At 39.5% G+C, this 9452-nt stretch overlaps 1 long non-coding RNA gene across 1 annotated transcript in view; it reads left to right on the top strand.

Annotated features, from left to right (window-relative positions):
- The window catches only part of LOC142083937 (uncharacterized), a 111004-nt gene extending 102153 nt beyond the window's left edge, over positions 1–8851 (top strand). The window contains exon 3 of the long non-coding RNA XR_012674189.1: positions 8693–8851. This is a non-coding gene — a long non-coding RNA (uncharacterized LOC142083937). The remainder of the gene's footprint in view (positions 1–8692) is intronic.
- Positions 8852–9452: the final 601 nt, after the last annotated feature.

Genomic DNA, 9452 nt, shown 5'->3' on the forward strand with positions numbered 1-9452 from the left:
AACAAAACCTAACTTCCAACTCCCTGTCTATTACTAGCTGAGAGAACTTTACCCAAGTGAATGACACTGAGGTGATGCGAATACAATTTAGCTAATAGAGTACACAATCTACTAGCTTTGTGGTTTGAGAAGTATTTAAACCACTAAAGTGCCCACTTCTCCTATTCCAGTCAGTTTAATGTGAAAGCTGAAGCTGCTCCCTACCTTTCAGGTAAGCCAACGTATATAGTATTGTATGTTTTGAGTAACAACTGTTCACAGCTTTGGCAAATAAAAATAGGGTACCCCTGATTTTGTATGAAACATATTCCACAGGTTTTGGCTCAATAATTAAAAACAAATGACTTGATAAATACCATGGCAGAATAAATAACAGTGAAACTGTATATTGTTGATAACTATTTACACACTGGATATGCAGTCATCACTGTCTGGTTTTGCACAAGAGACTTGAACAGAACTGTAACTCTTCTATTATACTGTCATGCCAAGAACCAGGGTTGGATTGTACAAGTGCTTTAGAATTAGTATTATTCAAAATATCAATAATAAAAGTCATTATCAATTACAGATGTTAGAAAGAGACTGAATAGAGATGATGCAAAATAAAATATAAAATGAATTTGATTTTCCAGTTAGGGACTCTGATCTACTGCTTGCTCTGAGTAGCCCTTTTTTTTTTGTCTTCTTGTATGCCCTGATGAGGTGTGATGCAGTCAGGAGTGCTATTGTATATATGATACTATATCTATGGATGCAGATGCAATGCAGAGCTGAAATAACTATAGGAAGTTCATACCTCAAATCTCTTCTGCTTTTTAGTACAGTAGGCTGCAGCTTTGGCAGACACTCTGCAGCTGCTTGTGTATTCACATTTCTGAAGAATTAGATTCACTAATGCAAGTATTAAGACTTTTCTTTTCCTTAAATAACGCCTTGAATAACCTCATAGCTTCCCCTTGCCTCCAGTTCATTCATCCCAGCTCTTGGTGACTCTGTCCCTATAACTGCCATATTCGTACCTCATGGAAATAAAATAGTGTGACCATCCAGTACAAGTGGCTGGAGTTGCAGCTGTTCGTTGCATGCTGTAGCAGGTGCATGGATAGGAGTGCTTCCTGAAGGCCAGGGTTTCTCAAAATACTGTATGACAGCCTAGAGAGACAGATAAACACCTCATTGGTGGATGGTGCTTGGTTCAAGAACTTGCTGAGGCTTACAGAATTGACCACACAATTCCCTCTGTGCTGAAACCAAGGACCCCAAGAAGCTCTTCAGCACCAAGAGTTGCTTCTCTCATTTTTAAGAGCATCCAAAGCGTGTCCTAACAATGCTTCAATAATGGCAAAACCCAAAATAATTAACCTCCCCAGCTTGTCCAACACTAATTTTGAATTACAGAGCAGGAGAAGTGAGCGCAGTACTTCAGAGTGAAGGGAATTTTGCCTGCTTTTCTTGTTATTTAGACACAAGAATGTAAAAATACTAGTGGCCATCGTTACATACTGCCTACATCTGTCCCAATAAGTCCCTGTGCTGGTTTTGGCTGGGGTAAAGTTAATTTTCTTCCCAGTAACTAGTACGGGGCTGTGTTTTGGATTTGTGCTGAAAACAGTGTTGATAACACAGGGATGTTTTAGTTCCTGCTGAGCGGTGCTGACACAGAGTCAAGGCCTTTTCTGCTTCTCACCCCACCCCACTAGCGAGGAGGCTGGGGGGGCACAAGGAGTTGGGAGGGGACACAGCTGGGACAGCTGACCCCAGCTGACCAGAGGGATATTCCATACCATATGACGTCATGCTCAGTATATAAACTAGGGGAAAGCTGTCTGGGGGGCCATGGCTCAGGGACTGACTGGGCATCGGTCAGTTGGTGATGAGCAATTGTTTTCATTTGCATCACTTGTCTTCCTTGCATTTTATTTCTCTCTCTTTGTTATTTTCATTTTCATTACAATGTATTATTATTATTTTATTTCAATTATTAAATTGTTCTTATCTTGACCCATGAGTTTTCTCACTTTAACCCTTCCAATTCTCCCCATCCTGCTGGGGGGGAGTGAGCGAGTGGCTGTGTGGTGCTTAGTTGCCAGCTGGGGTTAAACCACGACAGTCCCTAAAGCAAAACATTGTTTTTTTTCTTGTTCTGTTCCAGGATCAATTCCAGTGCATAAGATTGTCCTTGATGCATAAAAATATAGGCATCCATTTTACAGTACTTAAAAATGGCTTTCAAGGAATGAGGACAAATGAGCTATACAATTTTAATTTTTTTTTATTAAGGTGTCGGGAGCAGAAGAGCTTTTTTTACTTCAGAAGGAGATAGCCTTAGATAATAATTAAAAAAGTGTCAGTCTCACAGTGGGGCCTGAGTTTACTGCCTCTCCTGATTTACTGTGAGACAGATAAGTCAGGGCAAGTTGCAGAGATTTTTTAAAATCAGACTTCTTTTTTTGGCTGATCACCTATAAACTCTTACTCCCCTCTTCTCCTACCCGATGCCTGTAGGAAAGACAGGAAATTAGGGCTAAGCCATTTACATGGAGCGCTTTCTCCGTCCCCTCCCGCCTTGGTGCTTGTTGGTAGGTGCAGCTGCAGAGCCCCATCAGGGAGCACTACCGAGCTCGAGCATCCAGGTCCTCCAAGCACAGTTGCTCGTGTGTGCAAGGATGGCAGTGTTTCCTGTCACTGAGGCTCGTATCTTCAAATCTGATTGCAGATTTTAAGAAAGAATTTGGGGAAATGACATCTGAAGTGGATGTATGTGAATGAAGATCAATTGATGGATAAATCTGCATGTGGGTCAGCAGATGTTAGCAGGTCATTCCTACTGCAGACTTGTATCGTTCTGGCAGTTTCTGTCGAAGTAGGACTATCTTTACTTAGATCTGAACACCCCATGCTTGGAATTCAGTTCTGTCAATTTAAAATAAATGTATAAAGAACACAAAGTTTCAGCCACTTTTAGCAGACTTGCAATGCTTTGTAATTGCTCTTTTATCCCAGGACTGCAATTTCATTCTAACACAGGCAAGAGGCATTACACTGCAACCAAGAGAAATAAAAAATGACAGGTATGTGAACATGGAGTATTTCCAGTGCTCCATTTCCACCCTTCCCCCCCAGCTTTATTCCTCTTAAAGATAGTTTTAAAAACCAGTTATTAGTTTCAAGCTAGAATGTTTTGGATATGGGCAAGTGTTATGGTTATTCTGCTACTCTTATACCAGTTGGATCCTGCACTGAATATTCCCTTAGAAACCCCACAGGTTAGATGTAGCTAGGGGGAGCATACCACTTTCCTGCCCCTTCCTCAGGAAGGTAATCTCCTCTAAGCCTATTTTAGGAGCACTCTGCCACTTGCTGATTCAAAACACTGTGATGATATGTTTTACAAACCTCTTAGTCAAGTTTTTGAATAAGTGTGATAGCATTTGCTAGAGCAGCCGAGAAGGTTTTCTTTGCCCCCTACCCTTAAAAGTGTTAGACTGCAGTGAGACAGGGAGGAAGATGACTCCCTTCATTCCCAGAAGTTAGAGGACAGCCTATGCGAGACACCATCCTGGTTTCCAGCACAAGACTCGATCTTCAAAGCCTTTTCAGGAAGTCAGTCAAGCTGACGGCACTGGAATGTAAGATAGTTTAAAACTTATTCCAGGTTATTTGCCCTACCAGGTGGTAGGCAGTGATTTGTATGCAGATGTAGAAGATTGTTGCTCTGTAGATGTAATGAAATCCTGTTATTTTACTCAATCCTAAATCAAATGAATTGGCTTTTTTACTTGTCAGCTTGAGGGGAGATGACCTAAATCTGAAGGGACTAAGTAGTGCAAAATTTATTCCAACTAGGATAATTCACCAAAACAGTTAAGGAATTGCTTGTTTTAAAGATGTAGTCTAAGTAAATACTAATCTTATTGTTAGAAAGCTTCTTTATTTAGCTTCTCATAGAAGTCTAATGTTTGTACATGAATAAGACATAGTATTCTCAAAATCTAAGATAAAAATAGCTCTATGTTTTGGAAGAATAAATTAGGAACTATGGTACAGTATAATAAAAGTAGTCTTCATTTGCATGTGCTAATTAATTTCTACTTTATCCCATCAACATTTGGGAGTAGTGGCCTTATTAGCAGGAATGAATTTGCTTATAGTCTGAAACTAAACACTGAACAAACTCAGTGAAGGTCACCCTTTTTCCTTTCAATTATCAAGGTTAATTATAAAATTAATTAGGTCAATTTGTAACTTTGATTAGGAGAATTTACCTTCTTTCGGCTTTGACACAGAATCTGGATCTGCAGTGAAAGATTTTGCCTTCTGTACTAAGCTCAGTAGTTTTGTGACATCCTTCTTAAAAACATTTCCAGGTTTTTGCTACTCAGATGATGTCAGATTATAGAACTCAAAGTGGAGACTGTATTTGTTTTATCTTGTCATTATTCTTTTGCTCGTCTAATTCAATAACGAAATCTGGTTTTATAAAATAGTTTAACAATTTAACAGGAAACAGATTAAAAATTAACTGGTTTGTGTTCTTTTCTTGAACTGTCAATTACAGTTACAATTATAATCTAGTGCATCCACATCAATCATCGGTAGATTACCGCCTTTATTTCTGGTTATGTTCAATAGCCTCGCTTTTTCCCATAATTATCTTAAATTTTGTTCTTTGGCTTTTATAAATAAAATGAGGAATAGTTGAGGACATCATTATTTTGCTTAAACTTTCTGCTGCTGTCTGGCACATACTAAAAGCATTACTATGGCTTGATCTGGAATGACGTTAAGGCCTCGACATCATAGATGTGTGCAGGCTAAGTGCAGACGTTCTCCTCAAGAACTTGCAGTCTAAATAAACACGGGTTAATTGGCAAATACAAAAAAGTCTGGATAACAAATAATTATCCCATTTACTGGTGGGTAACAGAAACTTTAATTGATTTGCCCTCTATGACAAATCTGTGCCTGGATCAAGAATTTAATCTTAGTCTGAAATTCATTGCCTTAATGAGAAGAACATCTTATTTCAGCTGTAATTTGACCCTTTCCTGATTAAACGGGCTGAGAAAGCATTAGTAGTTAATTTCTGCAACCTTCTGCCTCTTAGCAATTAACAGAGGGACTAATTCTGCAAGGTAGGGAAGCCTTTCTGGGTGGCAGCAAACATTTCTCTTCCCTTTCATGGCCAAGGAGTTTGAGGTCTTGGTGATGCTAAAAAAACAATGCTGATGTGTTGTCTGCTTAAATGTGAGAAATGAAAGTGCCGGGTCAAATAGGCAAGGATTGGTAGTGGTTTGCATCCATGAAAGGTAATTAAGCAGTTGGACTTCACTTTGGTTTTGGGGGGTGTAAAGACATCCTGAAGTGACAGCTTCTAATGGAAATTTCTGGTTGGTCTCTATTTACTCTGATGATCCCACATGATTTCTTTGCTCACTCATTATTTCACTTCGTTATTATTTCAGACATAGCCTTCCTTTACTTCTCCGTGTTTTCAAAACACTTTAAATTGTCTCTAACAGCAATACATCAATAGGGCAAGTGCTAACCCTAAGTATCTCCTTCTTCTGTGAAGATCCAGTCTTCAGGGCCTGACTGATGCTTTACTGCAGTCACGGTCATCATCCTGAAAGGGGTGCGTGCCACTTCTCAGTACCGTACCTACCTCTCAGCTGCACCTTTGATGAGCATGATTATTAGCCCCCTAAATCAGAAACTGGTTCAGAGAAGAAAAATGGACTCTGTTCTCCTAGCGCCATTGAGAGTACCTAACCCTCCAAAACCTGACTCATGGTCTACAAAGGCATTGTCAAGCTGTACCTTGGTGAATAGCTTCTCTTGTTTAATCTGTCATATCCATTATAAGAGCACAATGGCTTTTTTTCATTTTAGCCTGACTGACAGGCAGCTAGTATGCTCATCAGCCTCAGTGAACTCAGTGCTTCTATATGAAGATCCATTTGACAGCAACCACGAACCCTTTCCGCGTAACAAAAGTCACTAAAATATTTAATATTCTCCCTTAAGCAGGAGAGGCAGTCTAGAAGGCATCAACATTTCTTCTGGGCTATTTGCTTAATACAAGATAGATCCAACTAAATATAGTTATTTTCTTTATCTTAAAGCTATCAGGGATAGGGACCTTCAGTTACCCTAAATAGCATATCAGCAGTTTTTGCATTTTGAAGTATGAGGTTTATATATATATTAAAAAAAAAAGCAAAATTACAAGAAAGAGAAGTTTAAATAGAACTCTTAAAATTTCCCCTTTTCTCATCAGCTTTTGCCATATGCAGAGACTTTTTTGTTTTAATTAAGAGATCATCAAAGTCGTCTTCCCCGCTCAAATTATCATATCTTAGCTAGTCTTTAGCTATTGAACAGTCTGTTTTTCCTCCATCTGCTAGCTTGCTCCTTCTCATTATTTGCTGCTTTCATGTCATCACTCTATATTTGCACTCCTGTGCCTTCCTGTGGTTTCTCAACTGTCATGTCTTCAACACATAAACATCCAGTGGCTTCCTCCTTGTCTATTAGAAACTATATACGCTATTTCCTTTCAGTATTAGAAGCAGGAATGTAATAAAATTAAAATATTTGTTACTTCATGTGAGGCGAAGACCGAATAAATACCTCCGTATGCCCTTACGTTTCACTGCCCATGGCTATGGGTAGTAATGAAAGATAGAGCAAGTTGTTTTCTTTTGTGAGCAATAGTCAAGAATGCCACGGTCAGTAAAATGCAGCAAACTGACAAGTACTTGCTTGAAATTTTGTTGGGGAGTATCTCAGATCTACCTTTCTTTATACTGCAGCGGCAGCCTGTACTATCTGTGCCTAAAGCTCAAGTAATCTGCAGTTGTCACCTGAGGAATTCCAGCTGAGGAGGCTACACACCGCCTTGGTCCTAATTGTTCTGCTGACCTATTTCTTTTTGCTGGTGGAGATTAGGGTACACTGGCACACCATGTAATCATAGGACTCTGTCTGTGCAGTACATGTCGCAGAAAAGAAGCTTACATTTTTCTTTTAATAAGTGAAACTTGTTTAAGCATGTACACTCTCGGCTTGTCAGCTCCCTGCTGTTGTGGCTTAGGTTTTGTGCCTTGCCTTGTCCTCAGATGAGTCCTGAAGGTCACTTGCCTACACACCAAGCAAATGTTTTAAGTGTTTCTTAGCAGAATGGGAACACTTCTGTAGCAGAATTGTAACACTTAAAAATATAGCTAAAGGTGATCATTTAATAATAATAATTTCAGTCATTGCTTTATCCTCACACTGAATATTTAGCAAGACCTTTGAGGTTTGGAAATACTCTTGCCAGAATAGTAATTTCTTGCCATGTACAAAATGATTCTGAATGGAGAAAGCAAAGCACTTCCAAAAGCATTCTAAAAAGCCCAGCAAAAATGAACATTTGCTCTTATTTATGGAATTGCACTGGGTATATTCCATTTTCCCCATCTACAGATGTAGAGAGTCATGATCACAGTAATACTGCTGTGGATCAAATATATGCATATTGACAAGAGAAGGGGAGCCTCCAGCACCAATTTACAGTGACCAAAACTGGGAACAGGTTGGGTTTTGATTGGGAGTGAAGAGAAACCAGGTGGCTTTGTTTAGCCATGGCTGGGCACCACCGTATGCCTCTGTGGCATTGCTCACTCTGCAAACGTGACTGAATATGTGTGTGTGGGTTGTATGACCAATAATACATTGGACAACACTGTGAATGAACACATTAAGTGCATAAACCTTCCAGTCATAGCCAACTTATAATTTTTTCCTGTAGTTAAGCCTTTGTTTTATAGTTTATTAACTTGCTGTGCCCACAGAGATGTGCATTTGAAGGGAAAGCCACCAAGAATTACAATTGTGCAGCTAGAGTGCATTTTTTTATGCAATTCAAGGTAATTTTGCAACTGGACAGTGCCTTCTCATTGAAAATTTAATCACCCTGTTCATGGGGTTGATAGCTTGAGCAGAGCTAACATCTGTGTTCATTTATGCTTTCGTCTTGGGATGTTGCAACTTAGTATGCAAGAACAGCAGAAATCAGTGCAGTAACTTTGGCAATTATCGCAATATTTATTGTGCTTCATGTGAACAAGACTGATTTATATCGGCTGCAAGTGGCCTGAAGGAATAGCCTACTAAATTTCCTTTCCCCTGATGCAAATTCTGGATCAATGTAGCAGTCAAAAGGAGCTCTACTACCCTGGTATCCTGCATTCATTCTTTGGCAGCTTGAAGCTCAAGTTTGCTTCAGGGTACCAAAGAGCTGGTAGCAGATACTGCACTAGAACATTAGTCTTCCATAAATTCAGTCAGCTGTTTCCTCTTTTATTGGATTTCACTGAGAAATGATGACCCACGATCTCAGAAGTAGCGATGAAGGTTTCCTCTGTAGAGTGAATATTCCCTGTTCTTTTGAAGATGTATTTTAAAGTCAGAAGTTAATAGGAAACTTTACAGTGTTTTCCCCAAATTATCATGTCTTAAAACCTATAAGAATTTTTCTCCATGGGAGATACATTGCAAAAATACAGACATTTGCATGACATTCAGTGTCCTTTTTACTATCTCCTCTTGGCTGGCTGCCTTTAGCTGCTTTTCTTTATGACTACTAGAAGTTTCAGACCTTTTATCACTTCACTCTCAGTCTAAGAACTTTTTTTTTTTTTAGCTCAGAGTAATTGTGTGAAAACGGCTTTCCATCCACTTTTATCAAAAGACTGAGCCCTGTGTCTCCCGGGGGCCGGGGCAGCAGCAGATCAGCAACATGAGCGATCTCTCCTGGCTGGTAGGATGCACCTACCACTCCTCATGCCCTCATCCTTCAGCTCAGTGAAAGGGACACTGTAGAAAACTCCACTAATACACAACTACAGCTTGTTAGGTTTTTGGGGGGTTGTTTGTTTATTTTTTGTTTTAAAAAGCAAAACAAAGCAACGCAACGTTGTTTGAGGGAGCATCAGAAATCAAATGCAGAACGCTTGTCAATTAGCTTCCCTTGGAGCAATACACAGTGATTTGCTTGTTTATTGGTATCATGCTAGTTTTGAGGAATCTTAACCAAGATGATGGCCTCATTTTTCTGTACAAACACATTCAAGAAAGCAAGTTATATTGCAAATACAGTAGACTGACATAACATGGGTGAAAAGAAGCCCGGACAACCTGAGTCTATAGGTGGGAGAGGGGAAGGTGAAGTGACAAACACAAAGTCACCCTGAGCCTGTGGAAAGCTGGCTATAAGCGTAATCTAGACATGATGGTCAGACCAGTCTCTGCATCTGTTGATAAGTTTGGGGCATAAAAATTAATGTACTTAATGTGAAGAGCATGAGCTTTCATCTGTAAAGGAGAACCAGATGTCTTCAACAGGAAAGAAAAACATACCCCAAAATGCTTAATGGGCACACCAAGAGAGAGGAATTATAAAA

The sequence above is a fragment of the Calonectris borealis genome, chromosome 6, assembly GCF_964195595.1.
Source record: "Calonectris borealis chromosome 6, bCalBor7.hap1.2, whole genome shotgun sequence".
In the NCBI taxonomy this organism is placed as follows: Eukaryota; Metazoa; Chordata; class Aves; order Procellariiformes; family Procellariidae; genus Calonectris; species Calonectris borealis.